Here is an 18,609-nt window from a genome sequence, read left to right on the forward strand (position 1 = left end):
CAATACCCTATTACTGTAGTACCTATGTGTCCACTTAGGTGCTACTCAGTTAATACCAGTTTGCTGGAGAATATATCTGGTGCTTGTTTTTCCATTCTTGGGATAATTCACTTAGTAGTATGGGTTCCAGCTCTAACCAGGAAAATATAAGATGTGCTATATCACCATTGTTTCTTAGAGCTGAATAGTACTCCATGGTATACATATACCACATTTTATTAATCCATTCTTGGATTGATGGGCACTTGGGCTGTTTCCACAGCCTTGCAATTATGAATTGTGCTGCTATAAACATTCGAGTGCAGGTGTCTTTTTTCTAGAGTGTCATTGGATCATTTGGGTAGATGCCCAGCAATGGGATTGCTGGATCAAATGGTAGATTCACTTGTATCGCTTTAAGGTATCTCCATATTGCTTTCCGCAGAGGTTGAACTAGTTTGCAGTCCCACCAGCAGTGTAGGAGTGTTCCTCTCTCTCCGCAGCCACGCCAGCATTTATTGTTTGGAGATTTTTTGATAAAGGCCATTCTCACTAGGGTTAAGTGATATCTCATTGTGGTTTTGATTTGCATTTCCCTGATGATTAGAGATGTTGAGCATTTTTTCATATCTTTGTTGGCCATTCCTCTGTCTTCTTTAGAAAAATTTCTGTTCAAGTCCTTTGCTCACTTTTTAATGGGGTTATTTGATTTTTTCTTCTTGATTTTCATGAGTTCTAAGTATATTCTAGTTATCAGTCCCTTATTGGATGCATAGGATGCAAAAATTTTCTCCCATTCTGTAGGTTGTCTGTTTACTTTCATGACTATTTCTTTGGCTGTGCAGAAGCTTTGTAGTTTGATCATGTCCCATTTATTTATTTTTGTTGCTGCTGTGATTGCCTTTGGGGACTTCATAAACTCTTTGCCCAGGCCGATGTCTAGGAGAGTGTTTCCAACTTTTTCCTCTAGAGTTCTAATAGTTTCATACTTTAGGTTTAAGTCTGTTATCCAGCGTGAGTTGGTTTTTGTGAGAGGTGAAAGGTGTGGGTCCTGTTTTAGCCTTCTACAGGTGGCTATCCAGTTTTCTCAGCACCATTTATTGAAGAGGGATTCTTTTCCCCAGCGTATGTTTTTGTCTGCTTTGTCAAAGATTAGATGGCTATATGAGGATGGTTTTATATCAGGATTCTCACATCTGTTCCACTGGTCAATATTCCTATTTTTGTGCCAATACCATATTGTTTTAATTACTACAGCTTTGTAGTATAGTTTGATATCTGGCATATTAATGCCTCCCATTTTGTTTTTGTTGCCTAGAATTGCTCTTGATATTCGGGGTCTTCTTTGGTTCCATACAAAGTGTAAAATTATTTTTTCTATATCTGTGAAGAATGCTGATGGGATTTTAATAGGTATTGCATTGAATCTGTAGATCAGTTTGGATAGTATAGACATTTTAATGATGTTGAGTCTGCCGATCCAAGAGCATGGTATGGATTTCCATCTGTTTACATCCTCTGCTATTTCCTTCCTCAGTGTTTCATAGTTCTCCTGTAGAGGTCTTTTATGTCCTTGGTTAAGTATACTCCTAGGTACTTTAATTTCTTTGTTGCTATTGTGAAGGGAATTGAGTCTTTGATTTGGTTCTCAATTAGATTGTTGTTGGCGTATATGAATGCTTCTGATTTCTGTGTATAGATTTTGTATCCTGAGACTTTACTAAATTCATTGATCAGTTCCAGGAGTTTCTTGGTTAAATCTTTGGGGTTTTCTAGATACAATATCATATCATCAGCAAACAGTGAAAGTTTGATCTCTTCTGCCCCTATTTGGATACCCCTGATTCCATTTTCCTGTCTGATTGCTGTAGCCATGACTTCCAGCAGTATGTTGAACAGAAGTGGAGATAGTGGGCAGCCTTGTCTGGTTCCAGTTCTAAGTGGGAATGATTTCAATTTTTCCCCATTCAGTATGATGTTGGCTATGGGTCTGTCATATATGGCTTGTATCATTTTTAGGTATGTCCCTTCTATGCCTATTTTCTTAAGTGTTCGTATCATGAAAGGGTGTTGAATTTTGTCAAAAGCTTTTTCTGCATTTATTGAAAGAATCATGTGGTCTTTGTTTTTGCTTCTGTTTATGTGGTGAATTGCATTTATAGATTTACGTATGTTGAACCATCCCTGCATCCCTGGGATGAAGCCCACTTGGTCGTGGTGGATTATTTTTTTGATAAGCGTCTGGATTCGGTTAGCTAAGATTTTATTGAAAATTTTTGCATCTATATTCATTAGGGATATTGGTCTGTAGTTTTTTTTGTTGCATCCTTTCCTGGTTTTGGTATCAGAGTTATATTCGCTTCATAAAAGGTGTCGGGGAAGTTTCCGTTCTTCTCGATGTTGTGGAATAGTTTCTGCAAGATAGGTACTAGTTCTTCTTTGTAAGTGTGGTAAAATTCAGGTGTGAAGCCACCTGAACCGGGACTTTTCTTTGTAGGGAGATTTTTAATTGCTGTTTCTATTTCAGCTGTTGAGATTGGTCTGTTCAGGGAATCTATTTCTTCCTGGTTGAGCCTAGGGAGGCTGTGTGTTTCTGGAAATTTGTCCATTTCCTCCACATTTTCCAGTTTGTGTGCATAAAGGTTTTTGTAGTACTCATAAATTATATCTTGTATCTCTTTGGGATCAGTTGTAATATCTCCTTTTTTATTCCTGATGGAGCTTATTAGAGATTTCTCTTTTCAGCTTTTCGTTAGCTTAGCCAGTGGTGTATCAATTTTGTTTATTTTTTCAAAGAACCAACTTTTTGTTTTGTTAATCTCCTTAATAGCTTCCCTGTTTTCAATTTCGTTTAGTTCTGATTTGATCTTGTTGATTTCACTTCTTCTGCTGGGTTTGGGGTTGGTCTGTTCTTCTTTTTCCAGCTCTTTCATTCGTTTCATTAGATTGTCTATTTGTGATCTTCTTGTCTTTTGGTTATAGGCATTTATGGAGATAAACTTTCCTCTCAGAACTGCTTTAGCTGTGTCCCAGAGGAGTTGAATACTTGTCTCTCCATTGTCGTTTTCTTCATAGAATTTTTTTATTTCCGTCTTGATTTCTTCATTTATGAAGTAATCATTTCGTAGGAGGTTGTTTAATTTCTACGTTTTTGTGTAGAGTTTCTGTTAAGGTTGATTTCTACTTTTATTCCACTGTGATCTGAGAAGGTACATGGTATGATTTCTATTTTTTTAAATTTCTTGAGATTTTCTTTGTGTCCTAGGATATGGTCAATCTTAGAGAATGTCCCGTGAGCTGATGAGAAGAACGTATATTCAGTGGATTTTGGATAGAATGTTCTGTAAATGTCAGTCAGACCCAATTGTTCTAGAGTTTTTTTTAAGTCCATTATTTCTTTATTAATTTTCTGTTTGGAGGATCTGTCTCGTGCCGTCAGTGGGGTGTTGAAATCTCCGGTGATTATGGAGTTGCTATTAATCCATTTGCTTAGCTCCAGTAAGGTTTGCTTTATGAATCTGGGTGCACCTAAGTTGGGTGCATATATATTTAAAATTGTTATCTCTTCTTGTTGAACTGTGCCCTTCACCATTATATAATGACCCTCTTTGTCTTTCACTACTTTTGTTGGTTTAAAAACTAAATTGTCTGAAATTAGAACTGCCACGCCAGCCTTCTTTTGGCTTCCATTTGCTTGGAATAGTGATATCCACCCTTTATTTTTAGTCTATATGCATTCTTGCAGGTTAGATGTGTGTCCTGAAGACAGCATAGACTTGGCCTGTATTTTCTTATCCATTCAGCCAGCCTATGTCTCTTGAGTGGAGAGTTTAAGCCATTCACATTTCTTGAGAGAACTGATAGGTAAGGTTGATTACTGATCATTCTGTTGGGTTGGATATTGTTGCTATGATTTCTGTCTTGAGCTACTGTAATATCTGGCCTTTAATATCGTTGGGTTTTGGTTGTGTTTATATTCGTTGGTTATTATTATGATGTTCCGTGCGTAACGCTGTTTTAAGTACTTCTTGTAGGGCTGGTCTTGTCTTGGTGAATTCTCTGAGCCTTTACTTGTCTGAGAATGTTTTTATTTCTCCTTCACATTGGAAGCTTAGTTTTGCAGGGAATAATATTCTAGGCTGGGCATTGTTTTGTTTCAAAAGAGTGAGAATGGGGCCCCAGCCTCTCCTTGCTTGTAAAGTCTCATTAGAGAAGTCTGATGTTATTCGAATTGGCTTTCCCTTGTATGTTACTTGCTTCTGTTGTCTTATAGCTCTTAGAAGGGCCTCTTTAGTTGATACTTTGGTCAGTCTGATAACTGCATGTCGTGACGTCTTCCTGTTTGCATTGAATCTCCCAGGGATCTTCTGTGCTTCTTTAACTTGTATATCAAGATTTTGAGCAAGGCCTGGGAAATTTTCCTGTATTATGTCTTCAAACAGCTTGTCCAACCTTTGAGTGTCGTCTTCTTCCCCTTCTGGTAACCCTATGACCCTCACATTAGGTTTCTTCACATAATCCCACAGCTCTTGTAGGCTTTGCCCTTTTCTCTTGTTTCTCTGCTCTATTTCTGTTACTGATTTATTTAATTGGAGGGTGTTATCTTCAAGCTCTGAGATTCTTTCTTCTGTTTGATCTATCCTGTTCTTGAGACTTTCCACTGTATTTTGTAGTTCCCTGAATTGATTCTTCATTTCCAGAAGTTCGGTTAAACTTTCCTTCATTGTGTCTATTTCTTTAGTGAACTTTTGTTCTAGGTCCTGGAGGTTTTTTGTGGTTTCTTTGTGTTGGTGATTGAGTTGTTCTCGCAGGTGTGTGAGTGTTCTTATGATTCACATATGAAATTTCTCTTCTGTCATTTTGGTTGCCTGATTTTGGTCGGTGTCCGTTTCTAGGGGGCTGGTCCTCATCTTTGGGGGGGTGTTTTCTGTTTGGGTCTTCATATTTCCTGAGTTCCTTCGCTGATTTCTTCCCATGTTGATCAGTTGTTGTTTCTTTCCTTTAGGTTTTTGTTTGGGTATTCACACGCCTTGTTTAATTCTGAGCCGTTAGGTGGTGTCTGTGGGTGAGATTCAACCACTCCCTGTATAATGAGTCAGTGGGTGCCGTGAAAAGGCTGTGCAGGATCCCCTCCGTGTCAGTAGGTGGCGCTTGCTTGGAGGAACAGGCTATGCTGTTGTTTTTGTGTCCTGTTATCAGCTCTTGTTCTGGCCGGAGCTGGGTTCGGTAAGCCTGCCCTCAGGCACCACCAATGCCGTTAGCAGGGGTCATAGTTCTGTTCTCTGCTTCCAGGGAAAGCTGTCAGAGAGGGGCTGGAATGGTCCCGCTCAGCCAGAAAGTCTTCATGTGGGATGGGACTCTCTGAGACCTGCAATCTGGAGCGGGCCTGGCTTCTTTCCACCCTCCCCAACTCCGCAGCTACTCCTGGGCCTCTGCCAGCAGGCCAGACCACACGCCACCAGGATCCCCCGGACTGTGATGCCGGCAGGGAGGTTCCCTGCGCAGGAACGCCACCTGGGCTGGGAACACAGCCTCCTTTTGGGAGGAGGGTTGCCCTCTAGGACACTGATCTTCCTCTAAGGCACACACACCTCAGTAGGCTGTTCACGTATATCCCTTCTGTGCCCCGGGCAATACTAGACCTCGGTGCAGGGGATCTGGTCTGCAGGTCCGACCTCTGGGTCCAAGGGTTCAAACTGTATCCCCACAAGGGAGAGGAGTGCCTGTCCCAATTTACCCACAGGGAACTCAAACTGGGTCTATGTCTCTCAGCCTCAGGGTCTGCCCCGTTGTCCTGGGATCACCATGCCAGCTGCACCTGGGAGGGCTGGCGGGTAGGAAGCTCACAGTCTGAGTTCCCCTTAGTCAGCTGTAGGGTCCCAAAAGGGAAGGTCCCTTTCCCTGGAGGTGCCTCTGGCTGGTGGCTGTATGTGTCTCTGGGCAGCCGCGGGTAGGGTCCGTGGAGGGGAGGAGGTGGCAATATGGCGCCAGCCTCGTGGCTCGGGTCTGTGCACATGGAGGTGCCCAGAGGGAGTTGGAAGCCTGTTGCCGTGTCTGCTACAGGCTCACCGCTAGCTGGCGGCAGTTGACTCTGGGCTGGTGTCCGCAGGTCTCTCCACCCGCTGGGGAGCCCACCAGCAGTCCCAAATGCAGGGGAGGGGAAACGGCAAATCCACCTACCCTTCCTGCTGGTCTCCGGGCTGCTCTGGTGGTCTCAGCTTCCAGTTCTCTTCTGCAGCCTCCTCCTGTGGAGTTTCTTGGGTTCTCAGGTACCCCTCCTTCCGCCCTTCGTCGGCTGTATGCTCATCTTCTTGCTTCTTTTTTCTAATTTCTGCTAGAATCTGTCTTTTTGCAGAGACACTGTGTCTGGCAGTGTTTCTCGTCCACCATCTTGATCCTCCCCCCAAGGTAGTTTTTTTTTTTTTTTTTTGAAACAGAGTCTCACTTTGTTGCCCAGGCTAGAGTGAGTGCTGTGGTGTCAGCCTCGCTCACAGCAACCTCAAACTCCTGGGCTCAAACCATCCTATTGCCCCAGCTTCCCAATTAGCTGGGACTACAGGCATGTACCACCATGCCCGGCTAATTTTTTCTATATATATTAGTTGGCCAATTAATTTCTTTCTATTTATAGTAGAGACGGGTTCTCGCTCTTGTGCAGGCTGGTTTCTAACTCCTGACCTTGAGCAATCCACCTGCCTCAGTTTCCCAGAGTGCTAGGATTACAGGCATGAGCCTGTGAAGGTAGTTTTAAATGTCAAGGTTAAAAGGTGACTGCGCGCACTGGGGGCGCATAGGCTCTGTGTCACGTGGCAGGGCTTGGATCGTGGCAGCCGCAGCACACCTCATACTATGCCTGCAAAGAGGCCAGGGCCCAGGAGAGGAAGGGCCCTCTCAGGGGTCAAATGTTTCCACCGTGTCCTTACGGTGCCAATACCACAACTAGGTAACCCTGCGCTGTGCTCAAATGGACCCCTGGAGCCTCCAAATACCTGGGCACACAGCTAGACCGCACCTCTCAGGTCTCTGTGCACTTCCATATGGGTCAAAGGGAGAGCCCTGTCCAGGCCCAGCCCACGGAGCCCTTTCAGGCATGACCTGTTGTGCTGCGTCTGCATCCGGTGACTGTGTGGGGTGCACTTCGTGTGCCAGAGGAGGGCTGAATCTCAGTACTCAAGAAGTTGCTCCTCAGAGGAGATCCACCCCAAATAGTTGTCTCAACCAGGAATGCCCAATGTGGACCCTGGTGTGGACAACAAAGAAACTCTTGCTGTGTTAGCCCACTGAAATAAGAAGGGTTTGGGCTATACCTGTCAGCTTTCCCTGACTAACACATGTTCACTGCATGGGAGGAGCAGAGATCCATGAGCAGACACCAGCTGAAAGAGTTCCCTTGCCCTTGGCCATCTAAGAAAAGTGGTCTCAAGCAATACCCTGAAACTCATGAATTTTTTTGGCCCTTTGCCTGAACGTGGGGGATTTCTGCTTGCTTGAATAGGTCAGGGGAATACAAAGAAATTTATTTTACTTGGCCTCTGAGCCAGATGAAAAGGGGAACATTCTTTTAGCCAAGCTTCTTCCATCACTGTGATGGAAGAAGCTGGTTTTTCCAAAGCAGAAAACGCATATCTGTGGTGATATCTTAATCCCAACCCTCTTACCTACTCTGGAACTGTGAAGGATAACTGCTCTTATTCTTTAATGGAACACTATACAGCAAGGAATATGCACACATTTTGGACATAGAACTTCCAAGTATTTGCATATTGTTTTCAGTTGCCGTATGTCCAGAGTTGACACATGGTTCCTTGCAGTACTCTGCTTATCAATGGGTAAGAATAAATTTCTTCTTTTTCTCCTGAGAAGGGATTGAATTTCAATAATGATAAAAATTCTTAACATTCGTTGAGGGCTTACTATTTAATATTAGTTCCAAATGTATTTTTTATAATTTCAATCTCTGTTAAATTTCTAATTTTGTTCATTTATTGTATTCCTGATTTCATTGAACTGTTTCTCTTTATTTTGATGAAATTTGGTGAGCTTTCTTAAAAGAATTATTCTAAACTCTTTTTCAGGCAGTCCATATTTATGTAGGGGGTGTCCCAATGAAGGTAGGAAAGCCCCGTGAACTTTGCCAAGTGGGTTCTTGGCTTTACATGGTAAAATTCAGGAGCAAGCCAACTAGCAACAAGAGGTTTATTGAGATGAACACAGACAACTGATCCTACTCCACAGAGTAGGGGTCCCCTCTCAAGTGGGAAGGGGACCCTTAATGGAGCAATGGTAACATTTTTACATGTTTAAAAATCCCGTTAGGAAACAGCTGTATGTGACCAGCCTTCTCTTGTGGTCAGGCCACAAAGGCTAATTATAAGCTGTTATCAAAGAAAGGTAAGAGCAGTTTGTAAGGCATTCGGCTTAGTAATTCATTCACCTTCAGGAGGTCCTGTGCCAGCAACTTGCCGGTAACTTCCGAGTTCAGGGTGGTTAGGGTTTGGTATTGGTCAACACGGCCCAGCAGCACAGACACACGCTGAGTTGGGATGAGGCCTAGCTCCCTGTGGTGACCGAGCTGGTGCTGGGAGCACAGGCTGGCTCAGAGAGATCTTGGCTCTAGATACTGGAGTGCACATTCGCTCATCGTGGTGATGGCTCCAGCATCTGGGATGCAGGCGGGCACAGTGGAGCCACAAAGCACAGGTCTGGAGTGTGGGCACTCGCGGGGCAGCTGCAGCTTGCAGTTCAGGGCATGTATGGGATTGAGAGAGGTGGCAGCTCCTTTCCTGAAGTGGCTCAACAGCAGCTGCTGTTTGTGGGGAGGGTTTAGCTGCATCTCCCTGTCTGGGATTCCCCAGTGTTCTGGAATGGTTGTTGATTACTTCAGTGGCACAAGATACCAGTGTCCTCTGAGGAGCACGCTGCTGAGGATCCATCCCAGTGGTTCCTGTCACGGGGCTGATCCTGATAGTCTTAACCTTTCCTTCTCCATTCCTAGCCGTCTCCTGGCATCTGAGGTATGCCAGTCTCACCACTGATCCTTTCTGTGTGGGTAGTCTCCATTTTTTTTGCTCTACTGTGCTACTGCAGATTCTTTAATTGGCTTTTAACATTACTGAGGCCTATTTTGACTGTGGATAGCCATGATTTGGGGTGGAAGGAGAAGAAATGAAGGCTGGTATCTACTACTCTGCCATCTTGGTGATGACACTGTCTTGATTTGACTTTAAAGCAAAAGAATATCGAGTTTAAAAATAAATTCATCCAAATTAAGTAATTTCACTAACTCTTATATTCTCTCAGTATTCTTAACATCATAGTGAAAGGGCTATTGCAAAAACTGAAAAGTCTAAATTTATCAATATCGACAAAGTATTGTAATGTTTTTGTAGTTTTTACAGCCAGTTTACAGAACACTGTTGATGACAATGAAAATCTGCTACATGTGATTCATGTTAAAAGTATGCAAAAATAATTATTGATTTGTTTCATAAAAATTTCAATTTCAATATAAATTTTATCTATTTAGCAAGATCACAAATCAGCTTTCATCTGAAGGTTAAAATTTAGCTCATGTGTATATAAAGTATAATATCAATGAGAAAATGTGAATTGCATGGCCCATTTTGGTCTTTGACTATTAAATGTTTGGCAAGTATTCCTTTTGTTTGAAGAAAATCTTGAATTGGAGTTAGCAGTATAGGAAATACTTGTAAAAATCTTCTATGGTTCATCCGATAAGCATTGGCAAAAACCAAAACATCATTAAATTCACTATCTTCTATTTCATTTAATGATTCCACAAACTGATGATGATTTATGACACTTGTACATATAAACCAAATGATTTAATAAACTCTATCCATGACATTTTTCATAGACTCTACTTAAGAGAATTGAGAACCAAAATTTTCAGCAGAATGAAGCTATAAGAAAAACATTTCTCTCCTTTTAAAATTTCAATAAATCCTAATATTTGACCTATTATAGCTGGAGTACCATTTGTCATGATAGAAACAAATTTAATCCCATTTAGGTGAAGCTTTTCTTTGAGAGATGTAAGAGATTAAAATGTATTTATGCCATGAGTTTGATTTTTTTTGGTCATGAATTGACATTTCTTCATTAATTTTTAAATCCTTTGAGAAAAAACATATTAATTTGGTCAGTGTTCCTATACTGTATGACTACAGCTAAACAAGAGTACTTGTAATTTTTCAAACTTTGTATCAGTCAATATTTAATATCATTCGAAAATTCTTCTGTTCTATATGCAATTGTTGTTTGGCTTGACTGGAGGTCTTTCACTTTATGCAAAGTGACAGTTTTGGTTTTTTAATCATAGTTTAGTTATTTTTTAAAAAAATAGTGGATAAAAATTAAAATCACTCCAGCAGGATGGGGGGAGAATTAAAACAAAACAATGGACAAGAATGTCCAAGGTTTAACCCAGATCAATTAAATCTCAATCTCTGGCAGTAGACCTGGGATAAACATTCTTATTTAAAGGTCACAGGTGATTCTGATGAGCAGTCAGGGGTGAAAACCAGACACCTTTCGTATCTTATCTCAAGTGGAATGAAGTCAATGTTTTCTGCCACAGAGCAGGCCTGTACTCAGCTCAGTGAGTCCATTGTGTTCACCCATGTGTGGCACCTTCCATCACTCACAGAAAGATGCTTCCAGCAAGACTCATATATTTCTTGATACTCTCCTCATCCAGACTCCTTCCACTGTTAACTTCAGGTACTGCACCTTAGCCTCTGCCTACTGTCCCATCTCTACACTATCTCTGCTGTCATGTAGTTCAGATCTCCTAAAAGTTCATCTATAACCTTAACCTTCCCTAATCAAATCCAATCTCTCACTTCTGCCCTGAGTCCAAACCAATCATCAGGGGCTACTTGAGCAGAGCTCTACAGCTCTTATCATACTCATTATGTTGCTTTCTAAGCATTTCATCTGTTCACGTCCTCATTCTCTAAATGCTTTGGAACCTTAAAGGCAAGGACCCAATGCTGATTGACTTTGGCCCTGACCCGCTTTGTGTGAGGCTGGGTACACAACAAATACACCCTGCTGAATGAATAACTAAGTAGACAAGTGAATGGATAAATTAATAGTCGCGAAAGAATACATAAACAAAAATGCATGTTTAATTCATAAATGGAGGTGGCTGGGCTCTTGCAGGAGCTTAATGAAGTAGCCTCCCCAGGAGGAGAACAAAGAAGATGGGAGTTGGGGGTCTCACTCTGGCCCCATTTCTTATGGCTGATTTGCAATTTCTACTCTCGTTAGCAATTGGAAAACCCATATAAGAAGTTATCACCTCTTTGCATAGGTGTGCTTCTATGCATTTCTTCATTTCAATAGCTACGTCACGAACACCTGCAAGAAACCACACATGAGACTTCCACTCTCCTCATTTATATACCTCCTTTTACTCATCCAGACTGGGCTGGAGGAGGACATACATCAGGCCACACTCTTGTGCATCACCCAACATGCCTCTCTAGCAGAGGCAATGGGCTGGAATGGTGTCCTCCAAACACAGGGCCTCCAAATCCTTAAATCCCCTCAAAACCTACATCAATCCAAATTGGTATTATTTAAGTGAGCTTTTTTTCTGACCCATATTATGACTTGAAGATCTACCTTATACTTTTATAGACATTTTAGTCCTAATGGCTTTGTTAGGAACATCTTATATGCTACTGATACTCAGGAAACTGGTATCTCTGTGTTTCATTTATGTACACGTTTTGTGAATTTAATGTGAATTCAACTACATAAATCTAATCCCTTATTCTTGGTTTGAGTTATCTTTATTTATTTATTTTTTTGAGGCAGTGTCTTGCTTTGTCCCCTGGGCTAGAGTGCAGTGGCATCATCATAGCTCACTGCAACTTCAAACTCCAGGGCTCAAGTGATCCTCCTGCCTCAGCCTCCCAAGTATCTGGGACTACAGGTGTGTACCACCACAGCAGGCTAATTTTGTATTTTTTGTAGAGACAACGTCTCCCTCTCACTCAGACTGGTTTCAAACTCCTGGCCTCAAGAAATCCTCCCAACTAGCCTTCCAGAGTGCTAAGATTACAGGCATTAGCCACTGTGCTGGGCCATGAGTCATCTTTTAAGAAATAACAATAGCCTTAGAAAAGCTACCATTTTGATTGTGTTCCCTGCCTTTCAAAGTGTCTTCAGATACACCCTTTCACATGGCACACACTCTATGCTCTTGATGACCTCATCTCACCTCCTCTGGGTGCTAATAACAATCTAGTAATTGCTATTTTAAAGGAAAGAATCATTCTGTTATTCAAATTATGGAAAGTAAAAACATAAGAATCCAAGAGACCAACTAACATGGCTAATCTCTATAATTACCTCACTGATGATGAATTTTCAGGAAGGAAGAGCTCCTCAGAGTCAGCAGGAGGTAAAGAAGAGCTATGGACACAACTCAATCTTCATGGGACTTAGCCCACTGCTCTTCTTAATTTAAATGTCTTCAATTAATTTAGAATTTTGTATTGGATTTTCTCAATGCAAACATAGTAAAGTATGCTTTACGATCCCTTTGAAGAAAGTTTAAGCTTAGTCATTGCCTCTCTCCAAAGCTTTTACTTTGAAAATTAAAAAACCCAGAAAGAAAAAAAAAAAAGCACCAATTGTCCCTGTGTTTTAAAAAACACTAATCAAAGTTTACAGAGGATGAGGATTCATCTAATATGTTGAATCAACTTCCTCAAAGGTAGCAGAGAGTCTTCAGTAAGTGTGTGTATCAATTCATAAATGAATGTGAGAAAGCCAATTGGACATATTTGCAGATTCAGGATACTCCTAGGTCCCCATTTCTAAGAGATTTGGACAAAAGCTGGTTTCTTCAACTCCACTCTTGGAACACATGTCCCATAAGCTTGTGAAAGAGTACCAGTTGTTCTGTGTCTACAGAATATTGCATCCTAGAAAAGTACCTGTGCTTATGATGCCAGAGAATTCAACACAGTTTATTTTATCTGCTGCACACCATTTGAGTTGTGTATCACATTTTCTTCCCTGCACTGCAAAGCAGGTTGGGCACTTAAAACCACTGGAGCTGAATTCATCAACATCTTTCTCCTCTAAGTCACTCATTTTAATCTCCCAGGAGACTGTTAGGAAAAAAAAAAAGACAGAAAAACTGGCTGGCTATTTGCCACTGGTAGGCCAATGTACCCAGCATTCATAGAACAGCCCCTAGACCTACTCCATCCTCCTCCCTGATCCTCACAGCTGCATTCCCCAGGTGACACTTCTGAAGTTATCCAATAATGTTGGAGTTACCACAAAAATACCTGCCCTTAAGGAGCTTACTTTCTGATGGGGGAAGCAGATATTAACAAAGGAGAGAAAGATACAGTATGTCAGATGATGATAAATACTACAAAGAGAAACAAAACAGGATATGAAGTACAGAGTAGGGTTGTCAGGGCAGGCCTCACTGAAAAGATGACATTTCTGAGTGGAAGCCAAAAATAGGTCTACTTTCAAGCACTTGCACAGAATATTTTGGTCTTACAAGTAAAGGTCACAAGAGATGGCACACAGGATGCTCAAAGAAGGGGCCCCAGCTGACAAGAAGGAACCTTAGCCCCTCCCATACTCTCTGCCTCTGAGGCTAACAATGTCTTAGTGAACTAAATTGACTGACTCCTGCCCCCATTCAAGTGTCCCCACTGTCACCTATGGTCACGGGCAAAGACTGGGCTTGGCTGCTGCAGTGAAAGATGTCCTGGGGCAGAGAAGGAGGGAGTTCCTGGAGGGAGCTATTAATGGATAAGTAGAAACCTGTGGAAAGTTAAAGACAAGGGGGAAAATGGAATAAAAGCGACGGTATGCATCTACAGAATTCTTCTGGGGCTACCAAAAGGTAGTTTCAATTTGTTTACCTCCCCAGAACCAGGGCTTGGGGAGGACCTCCCCTCACTCTTCTTTGACTCCACTGCCCCACATAAGGTAAGTAAGATGTGACACTGAGGATACATGTCTACCCAAAACCATACACCCTCTCCCCATCTTGCCTGGCTACCAAGAATCCTGGAATTTGTTGCTCAAACTGACTGAGGGGGTAACCGAGCAGTTCTCAGAGGTGGCAGGAGTGGGGATCTTGGACCTCTGGACTTGTATGTCCACACACATAATCATAATGCCCTTCATAGGGAAGGGGAAGGTAGAGTGGGGAAAGGAGATGGTCTGGGGACAGGATCAGGGTCTCTCAATGCTGCCATTCTCTGGCATGAAACTGTGAGGAGTGTGAAAATTCCAAGCCTTTTAGGTCATCTGAAGGTATATTTGTACAGGTAAGAGGATGAAAAATGTTTTAACATTTTTTTAATCTTGATATATTCCTTTTAAATATTGTGCCATGTCCCCATGGGCCGTGCAAATGGGAGGTTAGCTGCCCTCCCCCCTAGACAGGAGCAGGGGCCACGGGGCAATGCTGGGGACTGGGAGCCATGTGCTGTCATCAAGAGATGGACAAGCAAAGTCTAGAGATGGCCAGATGGCTCTCCAGGCACTACAACCATTAGAAATCCAGGGCTAACCTGGCCTGCTCTCCCTAGAGAGTCTTGTTTGATGAAACACAGTCCAAAAGAATTAAAAACCCCAGAGAGCCAAAAGTAATTTAAAAAAACTTAAAATACTTAATACTTAAATAAGTAATTTAAAAATGTAATAAAAAAGCATGACAACAAAAACTCCCATAATTAACATTAAAGAGACTTTCCAATTCATAATTTCTCAGCAAAATGTCCTATATCCCCCTTTCTCTTTCCAAACTTTTTCACACTCCACTCCACTCTGAAGCTACCTTGTCAAATGCATCTATTTAAATTAATTAAAATAAATATAATTAAAAATTCAGTTTCTTAGTCATACCAATCCACCACTATGGGGCAGGGGGAAAGGGTAGCTGGCAAGTCTATTTCCAGTCTGCCCTTTGTTTTCCTGTCAAAGGAAAGATGGGAACTTGAGAGGCTGGGAGAAAAAGGAAAGGTGCCAGGGGGTGAGTTTGGACAGTTGTAGCCCCTGGACACTGAATTAATGGACTGTCTGGGTGATCAGGGAGGCTGACTTGGGAGGCGACCCCTAGAGTCCCTGGCAACAATGGGGGAAACAGTAAAAGGATTTTGAAGCAATGACTGAATGACTCCTCTCCATAAGCAGATCCAGAACATTCTGCATCTGGTGAACAACCACAGGTAGTTAGAGGCTGTCCTACAGTCCCCTTTAACCCTCAGGGAATTCTGGGAAGAAGTAGAACGACTTGGACAAGGGCCCATGATTCATGGTTCACTGGTGAGCATTTTTATCCTCCGTCGTTCTTCCAGTGGTCTCTGGAGAAAAACAAACGAAAAGCTACCTCTCAATAAGAGATTATTAAGTGTCAGGCACTGTGTCAACCTTTCACCAGCTCACTTATTTCTCACAACGCCAAGAGGAAGGAACCAATATTCCTAGTTCTCTAATAAGGATGCAGAGGCACAAATGGGCTCAGCTGCTTTCCCCAGGCCAGGGCCAGTAAGTATTTGATGTGGAGATGACGCTCAGGACTTGGTCCCCAGCACTGGCCAGTAGACTGTAAGCGTTATGGGGACAGGAACAACGACTGCTCATTCCCTGCCGGTGCCTGCTGAGCGCAGTGCCCAGCAAGGGTAGTTGACGTTGCAAGTATATGGAATGCAAGGAGGGCTACTGCTGGGAATACAGGGTGCCTGGGGTTGGGAACAGGAGAATGAGGGCGGAACTGCAGGAATACAGCATGGAATGGGGTAGAGTGAGAAGGCGAGAATTCAGTAATATGGGTGAAATTCGGGCAAGGATTCGGGAATGCAGAAGTGTAGGTGGGAATGACGCTGGAAGGTGGGAACGCGGGAGGACCCCGTGTCTCACTCTCACCTACGAAGAAGGGAACGACAGCAAGGCTGCAGGCCAGCAGGAGGCTGTTCGGCGCCGTGGGGCGCATGGCTGAGGCTGGGATGGTGCCCTGTCTGCGGAAGAGCGGAGCCAGTCAGCTAAGGCGGCGAGAGGTGCGCGTCCAGGCTCGCCCTCCCGCATGAGCAGCCTTCCCCGCCCTCAGACGCCGGCCAGGCTGCGCACTTGGCCTCTGGAGGCACCTGGACCAGGAAACACAGCCTGGTTTCGTGGGCCGAGAGAGCTTCTGGCCCAGCCACTCCTTTCCGCAGGGCGTTGTGGGTGTGTGGGAGCAGCTTGAGAGGCAGCCATGTCCCCAGGGAAGGTGGGGCAGGCAAGGCAGCCAGGGCTGGTCAGCGAGTCCCTACCTGGTGCCCTGCGACCCGGAGTACTCTTCTCACGGTTAGGCCGGAGGGAACTGCGCAGGCGTGGGAGGCGGGGCTTCTACTATTCGGTCGGCCTGTCCATTGGTCCCCACCTCCCACTTTCCCCACCCTCTTGGAGCCTTGGCCAATGAGATCCCTGCGACTTAGAGATCACATGACCAGACAGTCTCCTGAGCTATTTCCACAGTTCTCAGAATTGGGAAAACTGGGCGGAGTGGGAGTCCCTGTTTTCCTGCTTCTTTGATGTTCATGCCACTCCATTCAAGACTTGTTACTGTGGCTGTCTCTCTCTTACCTAATCTATGCCACTCTGAGGAGAGGGTGCCTAGGTACTTAACTCTTTGACCTCCAACACCCCACCCTACCAACACCCACCAAGTATTCAATGCATCTAGAGCAATTCTGGCACCTCAGAGTATTTCCAGAGATAGCCACACCTCGTTGAGAATGGACACTTTGAGAGGATGGCGCCCTTGTGCACATGCGTGATCCATGTATCCCCCAATCCCTAGCACTGTGCCTAGGACATGAATGCATTTTCAGTATGTGTTGAATGAATTAAAGATTCCTTCTACCTTTGATCATAAGAGTGTTAGAATTCTTCCTTTTTCTATTTTCTTTTCTTTTTTTTATTAGAACATGATTTTTATTTCATCATATTATGGAGGACAAATATTGTTAGGGTTACAAATATTGCTCTTGCCCCCTCCCTCCCCCCGAAATGTCCAATCCCCCGGTGGTGTGCATCGTACACATTATGGAAGCATACATCCCTTTCCTCCTCCCCACTCCTGCCTGCCCACCACCTGCTAGAAAGTTTTTGTTTGTTTTGTTTAACATTTTGGTTACATTATATATCTTTGCCTCTCCCTAAGAAGGGTTAGAGTTATGCCCTCCCCCTCCAGAATGCTCGTCCCATCCCTAAGATTGGGTCCCCCCCCCCCACCGAATCTCTGGTAGGTATTGCCACCATTTGAAAATCGAAGTTTAAATCAATCAGTACCAATTTGATAGTGAGTAGATGTGGAGCCCATTTTCCAAGTCTTGTGTTGCCTCACTTTGGATAAAAGGCTTAAGTTTAATCTAGGATAGCATAAATGGAGCTAGCTCACTGTCATTTCTTAGGATTGAGTAATATTCCATTGTGAGCATATACCACATTTTAATTATCCACTCATGAATTGATGGGCACCTGGGCTGCTTCCATGATCGTGCAATAGTGAATTGTGCTGCAATAAACATTCGTGTGCAGATGTCTTTATAATAGAATGTCTTATGCTCTTTTGGGTAGATGCCCAACAATGCTATTGCAGGGTCAAATGGTATTTCTATTTCTAGCTGTTTGAGGTATCTCCAAATTCTTTTCCACAAAGGTTGAACTAATTTGCAGTCCCACCAGCAGTGTAGGAGTGTTCCTGTCTCTCTGCATCCTCGCCAGCATTTGTTGTTTTGGGATTTCTTGATATAGGCCATTCTTACTGGGGTTGGGTGGTATCTCATTGTGGTTTTGATTTGCATTTCTCTAATATTTTCTCCCACTCTGTAGGTTGTCTATTTGCTCTATTGATGGTTTCCTTGGCTGTACAGTAACTTTTTAATTTGATCAGATCCCATTTGTTTATTTTTGATGCTGTGGTGATTGCCTTGGGGGTCTTCCTCAAAAATTCTTTGCCTAGGCCAATGTCTGATAGGGTTTTCCCAACATCTTCCTCTAGGATTCTTAAGGTTTCATGTCTTAAGTTTAAGTCTGTTATCCATCTTGAGTGAATTTTTGTGAGAGGTGAGAGGTAGGGGTCCTGATTTGCTCTTCTGCATGTAGCTAACCAGTTTTCCCAGCACCATATGTTGAAGAGAGATTCTTTTCCCCAATGTATATTTTTTCAGCTTTATCAAAGATTAGATTGCCGTATACTGATGGTTTCATCTCTGGTATCTCAGATCTATTCCAGATATCTATGCTTCTGTTCTTGTGCCAGCACCAGGCTGATTTAACTATTATTGCTTTATAGTACAGTTTGAAGTCAGGAAGACTGATGCCTCCCAGTTTGTCCTTTCTATTTAAGATTGCTTTGGTTATAGGAGGTTTTTTCTGATTCCATACGAAGTGAAGAATTATTTTTTCTAGATCTGTAAAGAATGCTGATGGTATTTTCATGGGGATTGCATTGATTCTGTAGATCACTTTAGGTAATATTGACATTTTAACTATATTGATTCTACCAATCCATGAACAAGGTAGATTGTTCCATCTGTTTAAATCTTCTGCAATTCCTTTTTTTAGTGTTTCATA

The 18,609-nt window shown here is 42.9% G+C and overlaps 1 long non-coding RNA gene across 1 annotated transcript; it reads right to left on the reverse strand.

Moving 5' to 3' along the window:
- Nucleotides 1-11,119: 11,119 nt before the first annotated feature.
- LOC105865735 (uncharacterized) lies at nt 11,120-16,370 on the reverse strand. The gene is made up of 4 exons (XR_001151581.2): nt 16,302-16,370; nt 15,919-16,010; nt 12,954-13,130; nt 11,120-11,364 (listed from the first exon to the last, which is right to left on the reverse strand). It is a non-coding gene; the product is annotated as an uncharacterized LOC105865735 (long non-coding RNA).
- Between the last annotated feature and the right edge of the window lie 2,239 nt (nt 16,371-18,609).

Source organism: Microcebus murinus, chromosome 13 (genome assembly GCF_040939455.1).
Source record: "Microcebus murinus isolate Inina chromosome 13, M.murinus_Inina_mat1.0, whole genome shotgun sequence".
NCBI lineage: Eukaryota > Metazoa > Chordata > Mammalia > Primates > Cheirogaleidae > Microcebus > Microcebus murinus.